Below are 6,705 nucleotides of genomic sequence, written 5' to 3' on the forward strand. Positions count from 1 at the left end.
GCGGTGGACCTTGATCACCCGTGTACAGCGCCCCAGGGACACAGCATGTTGTTACCCAGAGCCAGTGTTTCCTGCAATGCGCCACAACAGAACACAAGAGCACGAGAAAGAAGCTGCGTCTGAGGAAACGCAGAATTCTTTACGTTTATGGGAACGCGATGGAAGGGAATAATCAGGATCGATAATTAAGTCGATTTAAATGATCGTTTGGCTCTTTATTCCGTCTTTAAAATGGTAAATTGTGCGGGAAAAAGGGGTTTACTCAGGATTCATCAACGGCGACATATTTAAAGGTGACGTGAAACCTTATTTCCACTGGTTTGATTCAGAGTAGTGATGTCACGATTATTAGGTTAGGCGATAAATCGTGATTATTCAGGTCGCAATGTACCGTATTTTCTGGAGTATAAGTCGCACCAGCCCAAAAAATGCATAATAGAGAAGAAAAAAACATATATAAGTCGCACTGGAGTATGAAAATGAAAAAAAAGGTCGTTCCGGAGTATAAGTATATAAGTATAAATATAAGTATAAGTCGCACCCCGGCCAAAACTATGAAAAAAGGTGTGACTTGTAGTCCGGAAAATACAGTAATCGTAAAACCAAAAGACAATAATTGTGACCGTTTTTCGTTCAATCTAGCGTCAAAGAAATAGACGAAAATTTAAATAACCGTTTTGATCTGGCTGTTTCATCACATTTAACTTCATTTTGTCTTTCAGAATGTTTTATTTTGTAAAGTCGGTGACAAACTTGAGGAACAGTCACACGTCAGAGAACAAGAACGAGACAAAAATAAAGATTTCACTGTCGTTTGGTCTCGATAATCGTGACTAATCGTTAAATCGTGATGTTTTTCCCCATAATAATGAATAACGAAAGATGTCGCGAGAGGCGTTAGCTTCCAGAGGGTGCTAGCTTACTTTCGGCTCGATTTACCGCAAGATGATTGGACGAGCCAGAACAACAGACAACGCAGATTCAAGCGGATACAAACACAAAATAATCCTTCCTCACCAGACGCTGACTTGATCGTGCGATGAACCGCCGTATTTCCAGTGTTGATAACTTAGCATAACGCAGCTAGCGCACATTAGCATCAGCCGTTTATCGACGCACGGCACTTTCATCTGAAAACGCGCCGTAGAAGCTTTGCAGAAAAGAGAAAATAAAGCCATAAAAAGCTGAGGATAAACAGGAAGTAGTGTCTTGTTTAAGCTAGCCACATGTCTTTAAAGAACTGTTACGAAGGGCATTTTTCAGTTCAATAAAAACACCTGTAATTTAATAAATGGTAGCTCAAATATGTTTAATGCAACACTGTGGAATATTCCAGAGCTTTGCTAACGGCTAGCAAGGTTTAGCCGCCATAGTAACTGTTTTTAGTACAGAAAATTAAGCTATTGTCTTCTTCTTTTCTCTACCTCTGTCCTTAAATCCCACATATTTTCTATTTTACACAAACGTCTCCCCAATTTAGCCAAAAAGAGTAAAAAATGTCACCCTCTATTGTCTGTATAGTCTGAAATAATAGGACACGTTTCAGTAAGTTGCGTCAGTCATTTTTAATTCCATTTTTTGTCCTTCTCGGGGCTCCGTAGCTACAGTGCATATTTCTGAGACGCTGGAACATCAGATACCAGCGCGTAAAAGAAAGCAACTAATTAGAGATGCGAAAAGAGACGGAGAAATGAATATATTTATGCTGCTGTGGAAGTTTTTATCTTCTTTTTGTCTGTTATTTATCCTGAAAAACAAAACTGACAGAGGCGAGAAAAACCCAAGGGAGTTTAGAACGTGTCGCGCTGAAATGAATGAAACGGCACAAAAATAACGCTGTTGCAATGCTTATTTTGACATTATTTACACAAACTATACTAACTATTCATAAGCTCAAGAAAAAGTAAAGTACAAACTACACTAAAACACAGTGAACACAATTATATTTCAGATTTGACTGAACATTTTGCCCGTTTGTCCCCATTTTTGTTCATAATTGCACTTCCTGGTTGGATGTGAGCACAAATATGACACAGGTAGAGGTGATTCCACGGCTGTTACCATAGCAACCAGACTGTAAACAAGAGCCAAACTCCACATAAATGACACAACAGTTCTGATCTGACACAATAACACCATAAAACACCTTTATTTAGTCCAACCATGGTTTAAACTGTCTCTGTGTCGCACACTGATGACATCACAGAGGGATTCAGCTCCACTTCCTGTCATTTTAAACTCTTATTTTAACAATTTCTTCACAAACTGCAACATAACGGAAGTAAAATTATGATACATATTTAGCACAGTTTCTATCTATTAAACAAAGTCAGAATTAGAAAAACAGCAGAACCTTTAATATGGACTTTAACTACAATCGCAACTACTACTTACTCCTTGGTTAAGAAGTCTCTTTTTAGTCTTATTTCAACCACATTTCTACTTTGGCGGTAAAAAATCAGCCCCATGAGCATAAATAAAAAGACTAAATGAGCCTCCAAGTGTTGTTCCTTCAGGAGCGAGCGGATCGATGAGCGAGACGGAGACGGCCAAGAAAATACATTCAAATAAAATGCGATCGATGCGTCACTAAAGGAAAACGAGGCGTAAGCACATCTCAAACCGCCGCCGAAAACCTCGTCCCCAAGTTAATTATTTAGCTCCACTTCAAAGAGGAAAGTGCTTTGCTAATTTACAAAAGACCAGAGCAAAGCGTCTCCCGAGTGCAAAGAACCTGCTTTGAACTGGATTTGTCTCCAGTTTTCAGTCGATCTTCATTGTTTCTGTTTTGTCTTTTGATTAAGAAAATGTAAAAGTCAAAAGTGATTTTGTGAAACTTTGCAAAGAAATGAAAAGTTCTAAAACTTAAATCAGGACGAGATGCAAACCAGGACCGACCCGGGACCGACCCGGGACTGACCCGGGACTGACCCGGGACTGACCCGGGACTGACCCAAGACTGACCCGGGACCGACCCGGGACTGACCCGGGACCGACCCGGGACTGACCCAAGACTGACCCGGGACCGACCCGGGACTGACCCGGGACCGACCCGGGACTGACCCAAGACTGACCCGGGACCGACCCGGGACTGACCCGGGACCGACCCGGGACCGACCCGGGACCGACCCGGGACTGACCCGGGACTGACCCAAGACTGACCCGGGACCGACCCGGGACCGACCCGGGACGAAAACGCAAACGTTAGTCACAAAAGTACAGGAGATTAGGGCTTTGAAGGACTAAACCGGGACTAAGATTGGGGTTTGCAGTTGTCCCGGTTTAGTTCCGGGTCAGTCCTGAGTCAGTAGACCTGGTTTGCTCCTATTGCAGTCCAGTTTGAGTCCAGGTATAGTTCAAGTTTTAGGACTAAACCAGGTCTAAACCAGGTCTAAACCAGGTCTAAACCAGGACTAAACCAGGACTAAACCAGGTCTAAACCAGGTCTAAACCAGGACTAAACCAAGTCTAAACCAGGACTAAACCAGGTCTAAACCAGGACTAAACCAAGTCTAAACCAGGACTAAACCAGGTCTAAACCAGGACTAAACCAGGACTAAACCAGGTCTAAGCATGACTCTAAACCAGGTCTAAACCAGGACTAAACCAGGACTAAACCAGGACTAAACCAGGACTAACCAGGTCTAAACCAGGTCTAAACCAGGGCTAAACCACGACTAAACCAGAAATAAACCAGGGCTAAACCACGACTAAACCAGAAATAAACCAGGACTAAACCAGGTCTAAACCAGGACTAAACCAGGACTAAACCAGGACTAAACCAGGTCTAAACTAGGTCTAAACTAGGTCTAAACCAGGTCTGTCCCAGGACTAAACCAGGTCTAAACCAGGACTAAATAATGACTAAATTATGTTTGAATGGAGAATTGCTCAGGTCTAAACTAGACTAACTCAGGACTGAACCAGGTGCTGCTGCTTCCCTCCATCACGTTTGACCTTTATTGTTTATTGTCCTCCGAGGCAAAACAGGAGCCATCTCGCTCACACGACGCCCGCTCGGAAAACCAGAGACGCGCACATTTCACCGAGACAAAAGACAAACAACACGGACAAAAAAGATCGTCATTGGCCTTTAAACATACTCCCGACAACCTTTGCTTTGGCGTCTCGTATATACTCATTACTCTCCGTCAGCGGCGCTCTCTTTACTGCGATCCGTAACCTTTAAATGTGACCCTAGACGACGCGGCTCACGCTGACCACTTTGCGTCTCCGTTTTCGCCGTGTCTGTCGAAAAACTCGCCGAAATGATTCATCTCCGGTGCCTCCATCTCCTCTCCGTTTCCTCATGAAATATTTATGATTCAGGCGGAGAGCAGAACGCCGCCTCCGCCTCCTTCAGGTCCATCGGCGGCAAACGGGAAAAACGCAAAAATCGATAAGTCGCCTTTGTGACCTGGGAGCGTTTCTGGCGACGGTTGCAGCAGTTGTGATCGTGGTTTCGAAAGATATGTGGGAAAAAACGATGATGCTCACGTGAAGATTATTTATAGTAGAAAAAATATATGAAATAGTAGAAAAAATATATGAAAAATAAAATAAATACAATAAAAAATACAATAAATAAATATAAATAAACAAAATAGATACAATAAATAAATATAAATAAATATATATACATACATATAAATACATATAAATAAATATAAATAAGTAAAGTATATACAATAAATATAAATAAATATATATACATACATATAAATAAATATAAATAAATGTGAATAAATAAATGCAAATAAATACATATAAAGAAATATAAAAAAGATAAATCAAAAAAGTTCTGTATAAAAGTGATAATTGTGCACTTTTGTGTTTCATTTTTGAAGACATCTCATATTTGTTTGATAATTAAACTTGAATTAATGAATAGTTTCACCCAGCCCTGAACACGACCAATCGATTCAAAATAACGAGTGGGTTTTTTCATGATTGTTAGCTGGACACGGACTCTAAAAAGGCGAGCAAGGAGACGTTTTATAACAAAGACGGCGGCGTTATCAAATCAAAATGTCAAAAAAAGAATAGACTGACTCTGAATCAATCATAAACTTAATAAAATGATGCTGCGTTCCAGTCGTTCTCGGAGGTCAGAACTCGAACCTCAAAGAGACGTTTTCTCAGAGTGTTCCAGGGTCAAGTCGGAACAACTCTGAAAACAGTGTACGGACTGTCACGACTCAAAACAATCAATAAAACCCAAGAAAATGCTCAAATTAACCAAAAATATGGATCTAATGAAGTTAATTTATCAAAATAGACAGTGTTTTTATGGCTGTGAGTTATAAATCAGCATTTGAATGTGACTTTCTGCTTTTGTTGTCATTAGCTTTGCGTTAGCATTAGCACAACATTAGCACAACATTAGCGCAACAGTGTAACTGCAGAGGCGCAACGGCAGCACAGGAGCAACTTCACAGACAGAAGGGGGCAATAGAGAGCAACCAAAGAGAAAATAACACTTAAAGTATCAGTATTTTAACCGTCGGATGTTAAAGTTACACCAAACGCAGGGGGCGGCCATGTTGGATCTGCTAACTCGGAGAAACTCGCGATTCTGAAATGTCGCCCGAGTTTCCACGTAAGAATTCAGAGTCAGAACTCGGTAAATTCTGGAACGCAACATAAATTATCTCTATATCACAAAGTTTTTACCTTTATCTGGTTAAAAATGCATTAAAAACACCTAAACGCACAATAGAAGTTATCGTTTGACTGATTGACAAGACAGAAAAAACAAAAATTGGAGAATAGTCGAATATAGAATGGGATTTTTAACAAAAGAAAAGCCCTCATACCAAAACGTATTAAAGGAACGTCTCAGATTTGTGATTGAGAATTTTTTTTTACAATTAAATGCGGTTTGATCTGAAAAAAGAACATTTACTCATTTACACAGGAATAAAGTCTGGCACGCGAGCTTTTAATTTCCACAAAACGGAAACAAAAATACAAATGAGAATCGGTTCATAAATTCTGATTGACGGTTGTGAAATTTTTGCTATTTTACAAATGCATCAAAAAATCCCCAATTTCCTCAGATTCTCGCTTTTGTTTTGAGCGATTTCAGCCTCAGGACGGTTTGAGCTCGCGGCGCAAACTTCGGGCGTGTTTTGAAAGATTATGAGGAATTAAAATCAGGCGAGCGCGCGATCGTCGGGAAAATGCAGATGAGAACGATCCCAATTATACTTTTCTGAAAATGTGTGGGCGAGAATTAAGAGTAAATGAGCCTGTTTTTGATGCAGTGGAGAAAATACACAAAACACTGCTTTGTAATTAGACCAAAATATCAAGAGAAGGGAAAGATACAACGGGGGAACCTGGTTTAGTCCTGGTTTAGACCTGGTTGAGACCTGGTTAAGTCCTAGTTAAGACCTGATTTTGTCCTTGGTTAGTCCTGGTTTACTCCTGGTTTACTCCTGGTTTAGACCTGGTTAAGTCCTGGTTAAGTCCTGGTTAAGTCCTGGTTTAGTCCGGGTTAAGTCCTGGTTTAATCCTTGGTTAGTCCTGGTTTAGTCCTGGTTTAGTCCTGGTTTAGTCCTGTTTAAGTCTCTGGTTAAGACCTGATTTAGTCCTGGTAAGTCCTGGTTAAGTCCTGGTTTTGTCCTGGTTAAGACCTGGTTTAGACCTGGTTAAGTCCTGGTTAAGTCCTGGTTTAGTCCGGGTTTAGTCCGGGTTAAGTCC

Source organism: Eucyclogobius newberryi, unplaced genomic scaffold (genome assembly GCF_026437365.1).
Source record: "Eucyclogobius newberryi isolate DKJ021-1_F unplaced genomic scaffold, fEucNew1.0.hap1 SCAF_20, whole genome shotgun sequence".
NCBI lineage: Eukaryota > Metazoa > Chordata > Actinopteri > Gobiiformes > Gobiidae > Eucyclogobius > Eucyclogobius newberryi.